Source organism: Miniopterus natalensis, chromosome 4 (genome assembly GCF_054644295.1).
Source record: "Miniopterus natalensis isolate mMinNat1 chromosome 4, mMinNat1.hap1, whole genome shotgun sequence".
Classification (NCBI taxonomy): domain Eukaryota; kingdom Metazoa; phylum Chordata; class Mammalia; order Chiroptera; family Miniopteridae; genus Miniopterus; species Miniopterus natalensis.
This window is the reverse complement of record NC_142084.1, coordinates 38054631-38076318: the sequence shown is the minus strand read 5'-3', so window position 1 is coordinate 38076318 and position 21688 is coordinate 38054631. Positions and strand designations below refer to the sequence as shown.

Here is a 21688-nt window from a genome sequence, read left to right as displayed (position 1 = left end):
TTTGGAGTTTTGTTTGTTTGTTTTTGTTTTGCCTATTCTAGAGGCTTTGTCTTTCCTTATAAATTTTTAAACAGATTGTCAATTTCTTCAAAAAGCCTGTTGGAATTTATTAGAATGATGTTGAATCTATTGATCAATTTGGAAAGAATGGACATATTAACAATATGTAACATATTGATCTGTAAATATGGTAGGCATATAAAATTTCATTTATTTAGATCTTTAAATTTTATCAGCATTGTATTTATGTTCAGATTATTTGTGTGTGGTCATAATATTTTTTAGACTTATTTCTAGGTATGCTACTATACAAGATACATTTTAAAACATGGTTTTTAACATTTGTTTGCTAATAGGTAGAAATACACTTTTTAAAATATCTACCTTGTATCCTGTTGCCTTGCTAAATTCACATATTACTTCTAAAGGATTTTTTTGGATTACATAGGATTTTGTAAATATGCAATCATGTTATCTGTGAATAATGAAAGATTTATGTTTCCCTTTCCAGTCATTGTGTATTTTATCTTTCCTTATTGCACTGACTCAGTGCAATAGAACTTTCAGGGCAATATTCATAGAAGTGGGAACAGTAGAAATCCTGGTTTTGTTCCCAAGCTTAGAAGAAAAGTGTTCAATATTTCACCCTAAAATATGATATTCACTCTAGGTTTTTCATGGATGCCTTTTATCAGAATGAGGATTTCCTCTATTCTTAATTTTCTGTGATTTTTTTTTTTTTTATCATGAATGCTATTTAATTTAGTCAAATAATATTGCATATGTATTGAGATGCCTAAATGTTTTTCTTATTTATTCCATTAATGTGAATTACATTAATTGATTTTTATATGTTAAACCAACCTTAGATTCCTAGGGCAAGTTTTTCAACTCACAGCTCACTGCCTTCTCTCTCCCAAGCTTCAGCCTAGTGCATGGGCAAATCGACCTCTGCTCTCCTGCCCTGGCATTGGAGAAGCCCTGTGCAGCTGAATCTCTCAGCTCTCTTGCACATTGCAATACCCTCCTTCTTGGTGTGAAGTCTGGTGAGAAAGAGTAGGTGGATGGGTGAGACTCATGCTGCGGCTGGGGCTCCTCAGGATTCAGACCTCTCATGCCAGGCCACATGTGCTCATGAAAAGTCATTACAAATCCAGCTGGTTTCTATGGAGGGCCCTCTTCTTCCTGCAGCTCAGCCAGGAATACCAGCCATGGGCACTTCCTCCTCTAGGACTGTCACTCATTGGCCTTTATTTCATTGTGGTTTATTGACACCCTCAGTTTTCTGATGAGTTTAACAAAAGTTTTGATAGTGTATCTGACTTCCTGTCAGCACCACAACGGGGGTGACAGCCTCTAGCAACTTTTTGCATCTTAACCAGAACGAAAGTGCTGCTACATCTTTTAAGTTCTTCCCTCTAGCTTTTATGCTTCTCTCTATAAATATGCATTTCTATCTCTTTTATTTCCCCTTGTTTGTAGTTTGCATATCAAGTGCATTACCCTTTATGCTGCTCTTGACACTGTTTTTCCTTTTCTCGCATATTCCTGCTCCCTCTTTGTGCTCCTGTCATTGGCACTCCCACAGTACTTGTGCTGTATCATCTACTCAGGGCTTTTGTTAGTTTTTTCTTTTTGTTTTTGTTTGGGCTCCCACAGTAGCGGAAAGAGTAGTCATGGATACCTCCTCACTTCCCCCAGGAAAATGATGCTCTTTGCATGGAGAAAAACTGGCTCTTTGATAGTAAAATAAGAAAGTGAATTTACTCCTCAAGCAAAATAAGTTTCCTACTATTTTTTATTTTTTATTTTTGGCAATAGCAGAGCAGTTGCTTGACTGTGAAGTAGCCACATCTTTCATTCATGGAGATCAGCACAACTGTAGTGTCAGTATGTTCACCCTTCACTGTCTACAGATGTTTGCGTTATAGAAACATTGTTTAACCTAGTTTGAAAAAGAAAAAAAAACAACCCAATAATATCTACAATTAATTTGCTTTTTTCCAATTAAAATAGAAACAATTAGGTAAGGCCATTTCCCATTCTCTTTTCCAGGATGGCAACTTTATTACTGTCAGTCACAAACACAGAGAAGCCTAATCCAAACTGTGTTTCCTGATGGAATACTGGGCTGTTCTTATTCCTCTCAGTCCTACCTCCATCGAACATACAAGATGGTTTTCAATTCTTCGCTCTCTTTAAGTTTTTGAGCAGTGAGCACTTATATTTTGAAGCATCATGAGATATCATTGAGAGGAGTGGCTGGGGGAGTTCCAGGGTGATTCTAGTTTGAGCCTGTTGAGTCCACAGGTTGACATTTACTCATATCTACATAAATGTAATTTGATGGGTGTCTGTCCAAAGTTTTAGAAAGCTCTCTGATCCCTCATCATAAAGGAGCAGAAATTTAGGTAGTTAGGTTTGACCCAGAAATACAGCCTAGGTGGGTATTGTGCTAGAAATCATTATGAATCATTGGTACATGAATGATACACCCTGGCAATAGGGGGGGGGGGGGGGGAATAGAAAGCTTCTCCAGTTCATTTTCTGAAGGCTAGATAAGTTTAATACCAAAACCTGATGAGTGTTTAAAAGAAAAGCTATAACCAGATTTCAATTAAAAACATAGGTACAAAAATTACAAATAGTATTCAGCAGAATTTATCTATGTGGAAGAAGTAAAACATGCTCTGACTAAGTAGAGTTTATTTCAGGAGAGCAATATGGTTCAATATAAGGACATGTATCAACATAATCTATTTTATTAATAACTGAATTAGAAAACTCATTTCATTATGTCATTGCATGCTAAAGAGGCATTTCATAAATCTAGTTGCCTTATCTAATATAAAATAGACAGTATTATAGGAATATAATAAAAATCTCTTCTAATAAGATCATACAAATGTTCTAAGCAATGAAATTCTAAAATCATTTCAACTAAACACCAAAGTAATCACTATCATTATTATTATTTAATGTTTTCTTGGAGGCTATAGAAAATATAATGGGAAAATTATATTACTTGTATAAAATTTGGAAGGCAAGAAACAAAACTATTTCTCTATTGATATGATTAAAATATCTAGAAAGCCTAAGAGACTAAATATGATAATTTGGTAAGTTGGTTGGTTACAAGATAGAGTTAAAAATCAATAGCTTCTCTCTTTTATAGCATAAATTACATAGAAAAGTATAAAATCTTATTAGAAAATATAAAATAAATCTTTACAAATGGTAAAACATACTTGTGTTGGAAGAAAAGACTATCATAAAATAGAAATTGTCCCAAATTCAATTTATAATTTTAATATAATTCCAAATAAAATATCAAAAGTATTTTTTATGGAGAGCTATATTGGGGATTGGATGAAATGATCTTAAAGTTTGTTTTTAAAAGTCAATATCTAAGAATAACCAAGGACGTTTTTAAAACTAATGAGTAAGACTCTCAGGCATCAAAATATCAAAACATAAAGCCAACTGCAATCAAATCTATAAGAATGGACAAATAGAGAAGTGAGGTAGAATATCAAACCTTGAAGCAGATGCCAGGATACATGATAATTAGCTTTATGATTTAGATGATTTTACCTCAGCGGGTAGGGAATGAATTATTTAATATAAAAAAGTGATGGTTAAATGACTATCGATCTGGAAGAAAATAATATTACAGTCTCATCGCATTCCACTTATAAAAATACATTTCAAGTGGATTAATTAAATGTCTAGATTAAATTACATTAAAACTCTTGTAAAATAATGGAAGAGATTGTACCACCTAGAGGTGGGGGTGGGGAAAGTTTTCTCAAGAAAATTTAAGAAAAGGCTGGCATTTTGCTATATGGAAATCTACGCATTTTACAGGAGCATACATGCCATAAACAAGAGAGGAAAGTAGTTGTGGAAAATTATATGCAAGTCAGGGGTTGTGGATTAATTTCTATATTTAAAGAGTTCTTCCAAGTTCAGAAGGGTGGAAAAGTGAGCAAAATAGTTGAAGAGTATTTGGATCAAGTATTTGAATCAAAGTATTGATTTAATTTGGGGCAGACCGTCAGTAGCTCTGAAAGGGAGGGAATTGCCAGGAACAAGGGACAGCCAGCAGGAATGCTGGTGGGTGTGGGGCAGGAAGGGGCTTCAGAGCCTGGGGAGATGTGAGGGACCTCCTGTCAGGGATCATCTGTAGCCCCTAAAAATGTCACCCAGAGCAGAAGAGGAAGAAAATGGCAATCATTTGTAATACTCGATGGAGCCTTGGGAACTCCATGAAATAATGAGGGGACTCCAGGCTCTGCGATCTCAAGTGGGAGAGTCTTCTCGCGCAGTGTCAGTGTCAGTGTCAGGAAGCTGGGTGATGAATTCATGTTTCAAGGTCAATCTAGGAGCATTTGTCTCTTTACCTGCTCACACCAATCAAGTGATCTGAGAACTGACCACTGAGATCTGTGACATCTGACTTGGCCCCTGAATTGAGAGGCATTTCTGCTTCACCTTACTTCTCTCGACTCTGGCATATTTAGCTCATTCTTACAGTTTTCAAGCCTTTCCCAGTTGTCGTCAGCTGTCCAGTGGCTCAGGCCTTTGGCGCCTGGCCGGCCAGCTCCGGTTGCTGCAGCAGCGCTCCTGGCACAGCTGCAAGTGCAGGTGGCAGCTTGGGGACGCTGTCCCGCCCGGGGAACCCGAAGCAGGCCCGCGTGGGCGCGGAGCACATGTGCCTTGCCTTGGCTTCCCCTTCCCTCTTGGTTTTGCACAGCTGAGACGTCTTGTGTTGCCAAAACATTGCTTCTGATTAGAGGGGAGCAGAAACCAGTGATTTAAAAGGTTAGTCTGCTGCAGCTAGGAATAGCTTTTAATTACCACGAGTTTACATACAAGGCTGCACAGCAGGAACAAAGGGAAATTCGACAGAAACATAGACTTTCCTTGGAGTCATTTGAATGGAATGATAACCACAGCTAGGTTCTGGCTGGTATTTAAATTCACGTGAAAATTATTTTTAAACTTAGAAAAGTAGTGTACGCCAAGGCAGAGGGTGATGTCACACTGAAAAATGTTAAGGGACATCTGTTTCCACATCACCAAGAGTTTCTTTTCATGTTGCCAGAGCCAGGTTACTTAGGTTTCCTGGCATAAGTCAAGCTGTCTTTTAAGATGTGCTCACTGAGGATGAGCTAAGTGCTAAGGTGGCAGCTGCTGCTTATGTCATGTCCTAAGGAGTTCAGTGAGTGGAGTCACCGAAATATAGGTCTTTCATGCAAACTTGGGAAACGGTTTTTAACTGTGAGAGAGAGAGCAGCTTTTGAAAGGCACTATAGAGATTCCTTTAATCAGATACAGAGCCCTAAGGATGGTTACAATTTTAAAGAAGATACTAATGCCTTTTGAACTGCTATTGGGGTTTTTTGGAAAAGGCATGGATAGTCATAATAGTGTTTTGAATGTGGGAAAGCAGTTTCTCAAGAAAATCTTAATTGGGTAGGATTTAAATATAAACAATAGATCACCCACCTTCTCAAAACCCAACCTACCCCCTGTCAGGGATTTGAAGCATATGTTACCGTTTACACATTAGCTTGAGGCGAAGTGAACTGTGGGTCAGGGCAATTGTTAATCTTTGCAGAAACTTCCTTCTCTCTGTGAAGAGAAGCTTTTCAGTTAGTGGAGGCTTAAAAGCAGAAGCACGTCTCTCAGATTCTGTTTTCTTGCCTTCCCCATTCACGTTCCCCAGCACACATCTGGAATAAATAGGTTGCTTTCCCTTGGTATTAGTTTTTTGACTTTGCACTTGCAACCTGAACAAGTATCTGAGAAAAGACAATGCAAAACTGGAGATAAACCATAGACCATACAAAAAGACCATACAAAGTGTTTGAAAACCCCACCAGCTTGAAAACCCCATTCAGGGCTTCTGAATGCCTTTGTGGGAAGATCAGTACATACAGTGCTGGAAACAGCTGTAGCAAGGACATTTCCAAACCAAAATCAAGGATACAACTCTTTGTCCCCCCAAAGATTCCTTCTCAACCGTGATGCCACACTGAGAACTAAGAACATAAACATTTAGAGCCAGAAGCTCTAATCTCAGATCTGTTACTAAGGTGTGTGATTTTGCACAAGTCATGCTTTTTGGGTCTCAATCGCCCTAGCTGTAAAATAGAGACCCTAATCCCTGCTCTGTCTATTGCTGGAAGAAGGAAAGCAGGCTGCCACATGCAGCAGTGCTTTGGAAACTAGAAATGCAGGCATCCACATTAGATACTGCAGATTTTATTCTTGGACTCAGGAAGTCCTTCCCTGAGTGGTGCTGCTGTATTTCCAAGAGAAGGATTGGTTAGTTCATGGTATCAGACTCCTCGAGGTTGACCATGTTTGCAGTGAATGGATCAGTCTGGAGATCTCACCTTTGTTCTTGTCAGGGGGTTTGTGGCTGGGTGCCACAGCAGAGATGTTTCACTTTGAAACACATGAGCAACAATGAGTAAGAAGATATTTCCTCTGTTTTTATTTTAGCATTTTATTAATCTGATACTCTGCATTCTGATACTCCAACATTCATTTCCTGAGTATTTCTTTCTGAAAGGGGAGGGGAAAAAAAAAACACCTGAAAACGATGATGACTGCAAAGGCATGTGCACATTTTCCATTGTAATAGTCATTTTGCTACCTGATTTTCACCTTGTGACTTGGGTTACAGACAGCAGGCCTATCTCCTGAAGCCACACATGCCAAAGAATAAGAGAAATGGCCCTCTTTTTTAAGATTCCCTTTTCAGATAATACTTGTACCTGATGGGCTGCCCAGCAAATCACCCTGTCCCTCTTTTTCATTCTTCCAGTTCTGAGTCACCGTGCAGTTTTCTGAGACGTCACTCAGGCTGCCGCAGATGAAAGGCTTTTATGATTCTCTGACCTTGCTTGTAGCAGAAAGGGAGAGCAGCAAATGAAGAATTCTCTTCTACTTTCCTTACTGTCTTACTTTACTTTCTTCCTAAGGACACTTGTTAGACAGAGGATTAGCAGAATATGTCTTCTCTAGCCTGACCTTATGAAATTCCTGAATGCCCAGCTATTTGAGCTTGTGTGAAGGAACTTCTAAGACCATGATCACCTAAAAATTGTTGGGAAAAAAATTTTTTTTTTCTTCTTTGTGGAAAATGGTTTGACTCTCAGAAACACCAAAGATAAAACAGAAAAAAAGGCTTAAGCATTATTGATTAAACAGCAGACCAGAGTGCAATTGTTGTTACTGGATGGCAAATTATTTTTAAGTGAGTAAGAGGGTTACCTTACCTTATAGTTACATACATCAGCCTTTACAGAAGTGTGAATTGTATTTGGGACATCACAGAAAACAAAGAACAAATAAATGACATAAAACTGCAGCAGTTACATAGAATTTGTATATACAGGATGACATTTGATCTTCATAGGGATCCTGTTGTGTTACATAGGGTTTCTGTTGTGTCAGAGAGCTGGAAAGTAAATTTAAATAATTTGCTCAAGGTCAATATGAAATGTTGACCAGAATCTGATCTTGAATCCTACTGTAGAAGTTTCTCAGGAGTAGCATTAAGATTCCTAACTTTATTAATAATTTTGGTTTGATGATGACTTCCAGTCAACCCACTGTTGAAGATAAACGCACTTGTAAATGTGGTATTCCTCTTTAAGTTGGCCTTCAGTGAGGAAAAGGGGGGGGTGGTGTTATGTTTTGAAGGCTCTGTGGATACCTAGAGTAACTGCCTTAATGCACCTTGCTCATGGGTCAGTGTGTCTGTGTATAGGTGCTAAATGCCCTGATGGCCTTTTGATTGTTTACATTAATTTTAATAAACCTGCCTTAGCCTGCTGTGTCATAGCTGTGATAATTATATGTTAGTATTACTTGGTACCTGTCAGGTTAGCTGAGTTAAAGCATGTGAGACTTCAGTACTGATGAGCTGGCATTCAGGAGGAGCTTTAGCCATGTGGTCAGGTCATCATAGGATCTGATCCCAGGATGCTGATGAAGATAAAAATAGTCAAGTGGGGAGAAGAGCTATATTTCTTAATGCTGTTTCTTCTGCTTGCAAGTTCCTAGAGATTACTTGCTATATCATGTTTAGTTGTGTCATAAATTATTAATTCACTTAAATATTTGTATACTTATTCTGTAGAATGTTGCATGTATTAAGAAAGCATAAAGAAATGACAAATACACAGTCTCTCCTTTATACCAATTTGATTTTTGTTATGATAAATTCAACATGCAGATGGGATATCTATGTGGAAATACCTAAGCAATCATTTGGAAATAGGTGCGTGGAATTAAGGGAAAGTGATAAGATTTATATTGTCTAGAAACCCCTGTTAAACAGTAGCTTGGATAATTAGTCTTTATTTTTTGCATTCAGCAAAGGGAAGGGAATAGTGTCATCCGATTCCATTCCTTGTACTTAGGAAGTAAACTTGTCCCAGACTCTTTATTTCATCTCATTGGCTAGAATTTGTCCCGTGGTCACCAATAATAGCAAGGGAAGCTGATAAAACAAGTGTTTTTTTTTCCTTCCAAACTTTCTCTATTGGAATGTGCAAAAAAGATGCAAGTTGGAAATGACTTTTTAAAATCATCTTTATTGTTGAAAGTATTACAGATGTCCCCTCTTCCGTCCCACTGACCCCCTCCACCCTGCATCCAACCCCCTCCCCAGGCCTTCACCACACTATTGAATCAGGCCAGGAATCACAAGATTTGGAATAAAGATTTGGAAGGCATCCTTAGAGAAGTGATATTTGAAAATGAGAGAATCAAAAAGGAAAAATAGGAGAAAATGATCCAAGTCAGAACCTCTGGAAACACTGACATATGGAGAATGAAAGATAATTAGGTTTCAGTAAAATGGTAAAGAGCAACTTCACACTCATTAAGATGGCCACTGTTTATTTTATTTTTGGTTTGCTTTAACAATAACTGCAGAAAGACTCCCAGCTGGGAACATGATAAAAGATAGTATTTCCTAAATAACTCTTTACCTTATTTATGTTTAAATGTTTTATTTATATTTTTAATATGAAATCATTGTCAGCTTTATTATAATAGCAACAACCCCTTAATAACACTAATCTGTATCATTTATCTTTACAAAATACAAAGAGATGGATACTACTAGTGTTATCTCCATTTTCCAGATGAGGAAATCAAGGCACAGAGAGGTAAGAAACTCCTAAGTAGAGGTGCTTGCATAGGAACCGGGGCACTAAGCTCCAGAGAGTCGGCACTCTTCTTAATCACTACGTTTTAAATGACCATAAATACCCTGGTAAATAATATTTATTGCCTATTGTATTTTACCACAAGGGTGTTTTTACTTGTAAATGTTTCGGCCTCCAAGGGAGCAATTCTAACAATTTCACTAAGATGTATTTTTTCTCTAAGTAGGTGAGATTTATGCTCTTAGGTTTTCGGCACCTGAAAAGGTCAAACACTGTTACTCTATTCATCTTCTCCAACACTTTCTGCTTTATGAAAGGGCACCAATCTATTCACTATAGATGCAAAAATAGAATTTATGACACATATAGGTCTTGGCTCTTCCATCAGAGCTCTTTCCACTATGCAGCATAACATGGAGTCATATTTTCAAAATAGTAATTGTTAGAGCCTGCGGCTATTTGAGACTGATCCCTGTTTTGGCAAAGAAAAGAAGTGATTCAGTTTAAAACCCTCTATATTTCAAGTCCAGAACAGAAGTGCCCCTGTAATTATTTATTTATTTGTAAGAAGACACAGAGGCTAAGTCTCTGGTTCAGGGTGCCATCAGGTGAGGCACCCTCTGTGGTGATACCAAGGCGGCAGGAGGCAGCGCATTAAAGTACCTGTGTGTGTTGCCCTGGCCGGTCTGGCTCAGCGGCTAGAGTGTCGGCCTGCGGACCCAGGGGTCCCAGGCTTGATTCCAGCCAGGGGCACGTAGCTCGGTTGCAGGCTCATCCCTGGCCCCAGTTGGGGTGCATGTGGGAAGCAACCAATAGATGTTTCTCACTCTCCGAAAAGCAATGGAGAGGAAATGCTTTTGCTGATCTAGGAAAGAAGGGATGTCATAAACCTTACTTTTTGTCCTTGAAAATGTGTTAAGCTGCACAATTAGAGGCACACATCCTCACCAACTGTCAAAGTCACACTGGAAATGAAGAAAGGACTTGGGGAGGGAAATCTGCCCACTATTGAAATGCCTTCCAAACCTCTCTACATTTTTTCATTACAGAACCAAATCCAAGTGATATTTACTGCATTTATTATATTTTTAAAACTTCCCTTTTATTTAATGCACAGCATTATATTATGTAGATATAAGACTTGGGAAATCTATTCAGGCTGAACTCTTTTTATCAACATGACTTATTTCTTAAGGGACATCTAAAAGAGTTTAGAACTCTAGACAAATTCCATAGAGACTCATGCACAGTAGTTAGTGAGCTTCATGAGAGTGGGGTAATTTTTTAAAGCATATTTCTGAACATTGTCCCTAGCTGGTAATTGGCTATAATGAAGGCATTTTTATAAATATCTAGAACATGGACATTGGGGATGTACAGACTTGGGTTTGAGTATTGGCTGTCAGTGACCTTGAGCATTTAATCCTGGGTGTCAAGTTTTCTCATTTATAAATGGAGATATAAATGAGAGCATGAATGTAAACTCCAATATTGTCTAAGTCATCAATATGCCTATTACTAGTGGTATATCATAAATTTCCTAGGTATGTGACCTAAGCCAGTCCAATGAGACATAGTCTGATCTACCAGGATTTTGTTTTTTCTGGAAACATTGGAGGAGGAAGCCTTCCTTCTTAGGATATGAGGTGAGGTTATCAAGTTTTAGTGTCTCTTGAGAAGAATCAGAAGATGGACAGAGGGGGAAGAGTCAGAACCCCAAGAGTTCATGTGCTATTTTAGCAGCAGGATCTAGATGTTCTGGAAGGAGAGTAACCCCTGGATACTTTGGGTGAACTGACAAATTCCAAGATCTTATAAGTTTTTATCTCTTTTTCTTTTTTACTTCCCTACCACCTGCCTTCCTTCCTTTTGATCCCCCGCCCCTCCTCTTCCTGTCACACTTATGGAGAAATGTCCAAGCTTCTTAGCTTGGCATACAAGACTCTTCTTGACGTGACCCAGGCTTATTATCTCAGCAAATGCCATCCTTTACTCTCCTGCATTCATCTAGAGTCCTACATTTCCCAGTAGGTTTGTTTTTCCTGGATGATTGAACATCTGACGTGTCTCTATTACTTTGCTGCCAGTCTTTTCCCTTTAACCAGTTCTCTTGTTACATTCATCTTCCTGTTGTGTCCTGTACAATTTCTTTGGGAAGCATTCCTTGATGCCCTTTTCCATTCATGTAGGCCATCGTTTTCTCTGATCCCATATGAGTCTGTGCAGACACGCATCCCAGCAATTACTTACATAATTTCAACACTTCATTTCCTCGCATGCCTCCTTAACTAGATTATATGCTCTTTGAATTAAAGGTGGTATCTTTTACCACTTTGTAGCCTTACTGTCTCTTGGATTATGTGATCTTTGAAGGAACAAATAAGTGCATATACACAACTTTGGTTTTGTAAATGACTACATGCTATATAAGCATCAGCTTTTATTATAACAGAACATGAAAGAAAAAGACATTAATTACTATTATTTCATGGCTGAAGGAATAGGGGTACCATTGTCCAAAATGTTGAATTTTAGAAAATAAATACATTATTTTTGTGTTTGAAGACACTGAATTTAAGTTGATGATGGTATATGAAAATACCAGAACTTAACTCAATGTTTGGAATTAGAGATACAAATCATTTTCTATTATAATTATGACTTTGTTTTACAATGCTAGTTGGAAGATGCATGAGAAAAGAATTAACTATTTTAATTCCAGAAGCAGGGACAGTTACCTTTGTTTTAATGGGTTATTTTGTATTTGTAAATGACTTCCATGTCTCAATCTTGGAAAGCTCATGTGGTTGTAGGCACGTAGCTAAGTAGAAGGGTTGCTTCAGACAATGGTGAGCCTTTTGTATGTTTGGGCATCTTAGTAGAGAGGGGCAGGAAATATACCGGGCGGCAGGCTTCTCCTTACTATTCATCCGACGGGCCTGACATGGCAGTGTTGCCAACTCTCTGTTTTCTGTGACTGTGGTTCACTGTTGTTAGCTCAAACCATAATCCCCCCAGCCCAGAGAACACCATAGGGTTCTGGCCAAATACTTAAACTACATACAGTTGCATAGCAAGGGTAAATCTCTAATCCCATTGTAGCGACAGAGCCCTGAACTGGCACAAATTCTGAAACTTTCCACTGAGCATCTCTAATGTGACTCAGTGAAGTTTGCTATGTATGCATTAATTGGGGGCAGTAGAATGTGATATTAGGAACACAAGCCCCAATGACAAGCAGATCTGAGTCTGAGTCCTGGCAGTGCTAGTTAGTAACCACATGACCTTGAACAAGTTCATTAACATCAATAAAGCTTCAGTTTCTTCTTCTGTAAAATGGAGACAGGAATAGAACCGGCCTCATAGGTTAAGGGTATTAGTCATATTCAGCTCTTAGCAGAGTTCCTGGCACACAAGGTTCCACACACATAATTATTTTTGTTACTGCTGTTTGACATTTGACAATATCTGTTAGAAATTGTACATAAAGTTTGAGTTAGAGAATTAAAGGAAGTTCCAGGAAATTGTGTGCTAAAGAAATTTCACTTTTCCATGTTTAATCTACTTGAACCGAGGTAGGGAAAAATCACGCAGTTGTTAACTATATAAGAGTTATTGAGCTCTTATGTCTAGATGGAGATGGATATAACTAGGAGGGAAAGGAGTTAATGGGGTTAAATTAGACATCCCCTAATGACTGCATGTACACATACATTCACATAGATGAACAAACTAACCTAAAATGTTAATTAAGAAAATGATATAGGACATTCATCCTAGAGAAGCAAATTAGAAACATTCCAAATGTAGATACTTTTATTTTATGATATAAATAATCATATCTCCTCTTGGGTTCTCATGTGATACAAGAAGAAACTAATGGCATTTATTGAAGCCTAGACCAGAGACCTTGGCAAAAGCATGGTGCAAAGAGAATTTTTGCACAGGAATTTAAAAAAAAAAAAAAAAGTTGGTTGAGGAAGTTTATCAATTGTCCAATCATCATTTTCTCTGAGAGAAAAACCTAAAAATGTGAATCCTTGTGTTAACAAAGGTTGTTGGTTTAAGGATTATTCCAAAGTATTTTTAAAAAATTAATTGCCATTTGCTGCCTTCATAACTTTGTACTTCTTTGAATTAGAAACTTTTCAAATAACATGGTTTTGAATGACAGTCTCCCAGAGCGCAGGGACTGATGACATCATCTATTCCTAAGTGAAAAGTCAACAAAAAAGGTCTTTCCCCTCAACCTATTAAATGATCCCAATGAATATTCTTTTTGTTTCTAAATGTGCTTATATAGTATCTCTTACCACTGTAAATTATTGGCTTATTTATAGGGCTTTATGAAATTGTGACAAATTAATAATTAGGCCTTGTTAATTATGAAGACCTCTAATATAATTGGCCAGTTAATATTTGAATTTTATATTTTCTATGATGATTTCTATTTTGATTAAGTTACCTAAAAGATAGAAATTTACCTTATTTTCACATACCTAGATTACAATTAAGAGCTAAAATTTGTAACCAATTCCAAGGTAGCAGAGTATTTTCCTGTATGTCTTTTATGTTCTGTGGCATATGCACATTATTCCCAGAGAATCAATCTTCCTGACAGAAATTGATGCTGTCAATCAGCCAGCATGACCAGAATCCTCCCAAGATTGCTGGAGGCATATCCTGTGCTCCTTGTTTCTATGAGATAGATGTGTAGCTAGTGTATTCAGATGCAAGTCCTATTACGTGCCTCTTTATTAATATTATTCATTCATGAGAAGGACCATGGCCTTGTTCATTTCCCACTGGCAAAAGCTTCAGAGTTTTTGAGAAATAAGAAATGAGGAGAGCAAGAAGTTGACTAATGATGGGAACTATGGCTATCAGTTCCAAGGAATTCAATGGTTATCACAAAAGCCAAGAATTATTGAGAAAAGTCTGTTTATAGCCAAGTGTTAACAATAAAAAAAAAATCTCCCAGGCCTTCAATTAAACAGCTCTTAACATTTCATTCTCTCCACCAAAAAGCCTTCCTTAACAAAGGCTTTGAGGATATAAATATTGGGCTAAATCTTCCATGACTCAAACATGCAGCTCTCAAGATTAACTAATTTCCTTAATCCTAACTATTAATCATCTCTTGTCCTTAATATCGATATTTCATTTGATCAGAATTATACATTATGTTTTCTAGCTCTGTATATTTTCTTCTGTGTGTCTTCTGGATCAACAAAAGTATGTAGAATAATTTGTCCGTTAAGTGCCTAATGTGTGACAGATTCATTCTCTAAAAACAAGAAAAGGTGGAGGTAAGGATATCAGCATTGAATTAAGAATGAGAACATGCCTCTGGTACCAAAGACGTTTAGATCTATACAGTCCTTTCCAAGCAGCACCAGGAAGAAGGAAGCTCATGCAGTATGGCACTTGTTTTTTTAATTTGTGATTTGTAATGTGAACTCTGAACGGCGAAATGTCAGATATATTTGGAGGACTGCAGTATTTCAATACATTTTTTTGAAATCCCTATTTTTTCTACATTCCATGTTGCACCTCATTCATTGTCAAAACAGGTGTTTGAAACTTCAGAGTATCCATTAAGGAAAGTCTGGTTTACTGTATCTTAAATTCTACGTTAACACAAAGGAGCTGGTTGTTTTGTTTGCCCGGCACGTGCCTGCCCTACCCACAGCCAGTCTTCTTCACCCCTCTCCTTCCTGCTCTGGTCTTTCCAAGCTCAGGACCCTGCACTCCCTTGCTTTCAGCTTTCAGTGGGGCCTAGTCAATGTGAGGCCCCGCTGGTGGTCAGAGTATAGAAGGAGAGAGAAATCTGACATTCACAGCCTCCATCCCCTCTCCTAACCCATGCTCTGGTTCTGGAAATGGGCTCTTTTCTTCCTGCCACAGTTCCTATTCAGTCCTGCAGCAGTACTTCTGGCCCATCTCTCAGCACGTCCCCAGTAAAGGTGGTTTTTCCCTTATTCCTTCCTATTAGGGATGGGGAAGAGCAACTGCTGTGACTACAGAATATCAACTGAAGGTCACTAGCATGAATTCAACACCAACAGGAATCTCAAATTTGAGGTGCTGTGAAGAAAGAACATTTATTTAGTGCAAACAGTTCAAGTGTGGTGCAGCACAACAGCATGGTTGTGGAACCAGCTGTTAGGAGGCCCTGGGGCAAGGTGTCCCTGGAGTGAGACCCCTCTCAGGCTAGATAGCTCTGCTCTGCTCCAGCAAGACATCGTCTGTGTTTCATCTTTAGTGTTTCAGCTCCAGCCTAGGGAAATTCAGTCTTCAGGGGAAAGGGACCTGCACTCTCAGAGCCAAAGGGGAACTGACTTATGTAGACAGAAGTTCCCAGCCCTGGTCCCTGATTGGTCTGTCCTCATGTAAATGAAGACTTTAAATGTTCACAGTTTGATTGGTCCAAAAGGCACTATTCTGATTGGTCAGAATGGAACTCTCTGATTGGTGAAGATGCTGCTGGGGACATAGCTGCGCTGCTCCCATTGGATTGGGAGAGCCCCAGTCCTGTGGTTGAAATAGGATTCCAGGAGCTCCTTCCTAAGGCTGGCTCAGAGGGCAGGAATCCATGCAGGCAGGCAGTTTAGTGCAGAGGTAGGTAATTCAGTGCAGGCTTCTCCCTGAAGTGCAGTTTTTGTGAGGCCCCTGTGTAGAAACGATTAATAGGCTCTGTTTTTTTAGATACTAGACCCTGGGAGCCTTTCTTCGTAGGTATCTTCTTTCTCAGGGTCCACAATACCCAGATGCTTTCCTGGATCTTCTTGTATCTCTTGACCTTCCCATGCCTCTCTAAGTGGTCCCTTTCTAATCGTTTTCCATCAAAACATTTTGAGTTCACCATCTGTTTCTTACTAGGCCCTGACTGATACCACATATATGACTTGCTTTAGTCAGGAAATACATTGTTTGTTTCCTAGCATTTTGCTGACGATGATCCCTTCAAGCTTTAGGACATTTATATTTGTTCCACTCTTTCCGCCCTATTGACTATGTCTTATTTATCTTTGCATTTCTGAGTCAACATCAACCCTCAACACACTGTATCCCTCACAGGATGCATTAAGGAAATCTTTGTTCAGTTGAACTGAATCAAATTCTTATTTGTATTGCATCAGCTACCATGAGTAATAATGCTGAGCTTCACATGGATTATTGAGTGACAACTTGCTTACATAACACTAGTCCTTTTTGTAATCATGTTGCATTTTATTTCTTCTTTTTCATTTATGTGATTTACTTTATTCTCATGCAGAAACTTATTTAATGAGTCTCTTAAATTAAAAAAAAATAGCTGCCTCTAATGATATTTTATTAGAGCCATTTATTCTTTAATATTTCATACAAAAATTATGATTGTTATTTTCTAAAGTGGGAAAACAGTTTTTTAAAAGATTGCTGAATTAAGGTAATTATAGGATCAATTTATATAATCAGGATGCCGGGTCAAATGGAAGTTACCCTGAATAAGTGGGAAAATAATTGATTATTTTGAACAGTATTAGTAATTTGGAGAATGCCATGGTAAAAATTTAATATATTTTAAAAATAGTGATGCGTGATTTATAATGATGCTTTGTGGTTTTATACCTCACCGAATCTTGGCTGCTTTTGCAAGGCGCATGCATTATAATGAGCTGCTGTGTGAAATGAGTAATGTTGTGAATACTCATTGCATTTAATTGATGTAGCTGCATGTCTGAAATAAATGTTCCTCATAGTGTCAAGTGTAAACCTTTTTAGATTATTCGCTGTACATTGCTCACATCTGACTGTAAAAGTAGGAATCTGAAAACTGCAAGTTCTGCTGAAACCATGGGCTGAGATCGTTCCCTTCTTTGTATTTTTTCTACTTTCTGTTGCTTATGGGTTGTTTTTATTCTAGTAAATCATCTCCATAGTGAAGCATACATAATATTCTTCTTTCACTGCTAAAGCCTTCATGGTCTCAGGTGATTTTTTGCATCTGCATGTGCTCAGTAGGGAACAAATGTGAAATGGTTTTATTTTTCACCAGTCTTTGCTCCCCTGTTGTGTTATGTCAAATTCCTCTTCCTAGCTGGGGAGTTGATCCCTTGAGGACATCCTAGGTGGATATAGTAACTCTCAAGTCATATCCCATTCCTCAAATTTTGGCCAGTTGGAAATTGCAATCTTATTGTTTATAAAACTTCCCCTCCAACATCATGGGGGGTGTGTGGATTGTCTACTCTGCCTACCAGTTCTTCACCTGGGAGCTCAGAGGAGGGTGGTTGGTCCGCCTTTGGACATTCCTCCTCTCACTCTTTCTTGAGTGCTGAGATAGGAAAAAAAAGAAAAAGAACAGTTGTTTCTTACCTGACTGGGGCTGTTAGTTTCCTCTTTGTCCTTTGCTCCTGTTTCCCAGGTTACCCCTCTCCTGCTACTGCAATGCTGGCTCTCTCATGGGGGACGAGCATGAGTTTGCTGGAGAACTCTGTGGGGGCTTCCCTTCTGCACAATCTCCTAAACCTGATCCTGTTCATGTACCCCGTAGCCTCTTGTTACTTGAGGCCCTTCATCTGGCTAGCAGTCCTTTTCTGGGGGTGCTGGTAGGGTGGTTCCAGTGCAGCTCTCTTCCAAGGTACCCTCTTGACAGTGGGAACCACATACTGGAAATACAAGCTGTAATGCTGAAAGCACCTCACAGGGAACATCAGGAATATTCTGTACGAAGGGAAACCAATGAGGTACTAGAATCCCAATCTCTGTTAAGGAATTCTCTCAGATTCCTCTTATTTAGGCCAAGAATCTATGGTTCTTGATAACTTCTTTGCTCTCTCCTTCCCAATTTCTTTTTAAAGGACAGATAAACAAAGTCAAGGGACTAGAGTAAGTATTTGGGGGTAGTACGGCTACTCAGCTACTTTAGGAAGCTCTAAAGATGAGAGGCTCTTATTGTTTGCAGTTCTCTTTAGAATGTGGGATACTTATATTCTTTTTATTCTTAGAATTAAGTAAACATTAATCATCAATTTGGAGCAACAGAAAAAGTCTCATTTAAGATCCTGTTACCTGTCCTTTCATATTTCTATGGGCAGAGGCACAAGAGAGAGATACTAGAAAGAGTAACAGTGAAATAACAGAATTATATCCCTGTTCTGGAGTCTCCCCAACCTCAGTGCCCTGCGCCCCCCCGGCTGACTCAGGGCACTCCGTTAGCCAGGCCCGCAGACAGAGCCCTGGGAGGGAGACCACCCCTCGGCTTCTAGCCTGAGCGCTGCAGAGCTCGGCGCTTCACTGTGACTTCGCCCTTCCCTCCCTCAGATCATCCGTCTTGGAGAATGCAGATGAACCTACCTGCCCCTACTTATCTCTCAGTTCTGTTGGAAGACAAATGAGATCATATCTGAAAAGCCTCTGGAAGAAATGCGATGTATAAATCTAGGGCGGCATTATAGATGAGACACCACCTTCATCATTCTTCTACCTGCTACAAGACAAGACGCCTTCGCGCCGTCCTGAGTGTAATGAAAAGTCCCCTGGATTCAACGAGTTTTGAAATCCTAGTTCTGTTTCGCTTTGAGCACTAACTGACACTATTTCTTTAGGCAAATTATATCATCTCTTTACATTTACTTCCATATCTATAAAATGCTCAGTGGAAGAATAGTATTTACCCTCAGAGGCATTGTGAGCGTTCAAAGACACAAGAGTTAAGAGTAGTCTGTGAGAGTATTTAATTTCAAGTTTTCTGATATTTTTTGAGACCTCTTTGGGGTGTAGTATTTGATAAAATCTGTAACTATTCCAAGACTTTAAAAAAAAAAAAAGAGTAGTCTGTGAGACTTATAATGTGCTTTGAAATATGTGAGTCTCTATGTATGAATATATACATTTAAAATAATGTAGCTCTGTGTAATTATATATAATATACTCTTATGTCTTTCCATATGTGCACATACATCCTTTCTGTTTATGTTAACCACATGGCACAATTGAAATTAATAGACAATTCACCGCAACACATATAATCTGCCACGAATGCGTGTGTGTGCGTGTGTGTTCATGTCCATGTGTGTGTAATACCAGACTCTTTCACAGGCGACTAAAACCGACTCCAAGGCTATCCTTGCTTTTTCCTGTTTTACCTTTCTGTTAAATGTCCAGTTGTCAGTGTTCTTACCTTTATAACTAACTGATTTCCTTTCTGCCTTTACTGATTCCCAATTTGGATACATACAACTTTTGTATTAACTACTCCAGCCTCTTACGTGCCCCAACCCCCACCAAAGATTTTGATAGAATTTGTGCAGGACACCATACCCTGTTTCCCGTCTCTCTCCTTCCCTCTCCACGGTGTGTTTCCTTAGATCGGCCTTGTTCACACACAGTTACCCTTATTCCTAAGGCCACACTGGTTCCTTACCAGGCGCTCTCTCAAGCCAGGTGTTATAGGAAGCAGACAAATAGGAAAGATATATTTGCTTTGTGTCTTTTTTTCTTGTTTTGGTGGGCTACTCTTTGTCTTCACACCAACCTGCGCCTTTTGGAAGTGCTTTTGGAGTTTTTTCTGTCTGAGCTGCTTTTGCTCCACCCACTCACCCTCACCTTCTACCTCCACTGAAATGAGGCTCAGCCTCATGGTCAAGTTAGACAGTCTCTTAGGGTATGTCCTTAACACTCTAGTCCTTAGGATTTCTCTCTCCCCTGAGCTTCCGTAGCATCTGTGCCATGTTTATGTCACCTGACATCCTTTATGGTTATTTATGTATATTTTGTTTTTGTTTTTTTGCACCAGCCTCTGTGTTCCTTAAAGGCAGGCTGTATTTACTGTTATATTTCCCACATCACCAAGCATGATACCTTGACAAAATAAAGGGAGACAACTGGCTGCTGACATAATGGCTTTATAATATAGCTCATAATGTTGATAAAGACTTACAAAAATTTATTATTTTATTAGTTCTCTTGTCCACTGATATCTGCCTACCATGAGAGGTAACAATAAGCAGCTATAAATCAGGTGTAAATGTTCATTATTTTCACAGAACCTGCAGAAGAGTCAGAGAGACACACACCAGCCAACGCATTCATAATCTAATTACACATTGCAATCAATGCTGTGACAAAATAGGACTTTGAGACAGAAATTAATAGGAGAGAATTTAATTTTATAAAGGGTAATTGGAAAAGCATCTTTGAGAAGATATTCAATTGGAAACGTGAAGGAAGTCCATCCATTTACATCTCATTGACTGATATTTGGCGGTCAACTCTGACTACAAGGAAAGCTGAGGAAATTGCCAACCCTAACAGAATTGGGGGGCTGGGAGTAAGGAAAAAGTGGGGAATTCACAAGACTTGGACAAATAGCAGTGCCCATCCCACCTACTCAAACTATTCATGACCTTTGTTAGGGATTAGCCTGGTGACACAAGTAGGGTCTTGAAGATATTTTAATTTAATTTTATCTTACTCAGGATAATTTAATTCCATCTGATTTAGGAACCACTGAAATGCTTTAGGTAGGGAAGAGGCATAATCCTATTTGTATTTTTAAATGACCACTCTGGCTGTTGTGTGGAATATGGACAAAAGGGGGTTGGGGTGAGCAAATAGAACAGATGATGGTGGCCGAACCAGCATCCTGGCAGCAGAATGGAGAGAAGTGGTTGAATTATAGATATACTTAGGAGAAAAAGTCGACTAGACTTAGTGAGCCATAGGATAAAGTAGTTGAGGTAAAGAAAAAGCATCAAGGATGATATCCAAAGAATATGCACAAAAAATAGCATATGCACAAAATCTATATAAAGTAACAACTACATAGATGGATGGATAGATGTACCTGATTTGTTTTGGTTTTTTCATTTGTTTAGTTTTTTTAGATTCCATAAATAAGTGAAACGATACAGTATCTGCCTTTCTCTGACTTATTTCATGTAGCATAATACTAAGTCCATCCATGTTGCCGTAAAAGGGAAGGTTTTATTCTTTTCTATGGCTAAGTAATATTACATTGTTTATAGATACCACATCTTCTTTATCCATTAATTTATGGATGGGCACCTAGGTTGCTTCTATATCATATATCCAGATCCTTTGCAGCTCCTCCTGTAAAGAGGTGGAGTCTACTTCCCCACCTTTCTAGTCTGGCTTGTCCTTGTGACTTGCTTTGACCTGCAGAACGCAGGAGAAGTGACATAATGGGACTTATATCTTCTACTTTTTTCCTCTTGGAGTACATCCAGCTTCGTGTAAAGAAAACCAGATAAAAGATTGCATGGAGAGAGCACCCTAGAAGTTACAGCTGTTGCAGCCATCCAAGCTGACGCCCCAGGCATGGGAGTGAGGCCACTTTAGAGTACCTGGCCCCAGCCACTCCTTGAGCTGACTGGGTCCCCTGAGTGAGCCCAAATGAAATGAAAAGAAATGCCTGGTCAGCTCACAGAATCACAAAGAATAATGCATTATTACTGTTTCAAGCCACTAAATATCCAGGTGTTTTG

General features: G+C 38.7%; 1 protein-coding gene across 5 annotated transcripts in view; it reads left to right on the top strand.

Moving 5' to 3' along the window:
- Positions 1-21688, top strand: part of INPP4B (inositol polyphosphate-4-phosphatase type II B) — a 531720-nt gene that overhangs the window by 289443 nt on the left and 220589 nt on the right. The window lies entirely within an intron of this gene.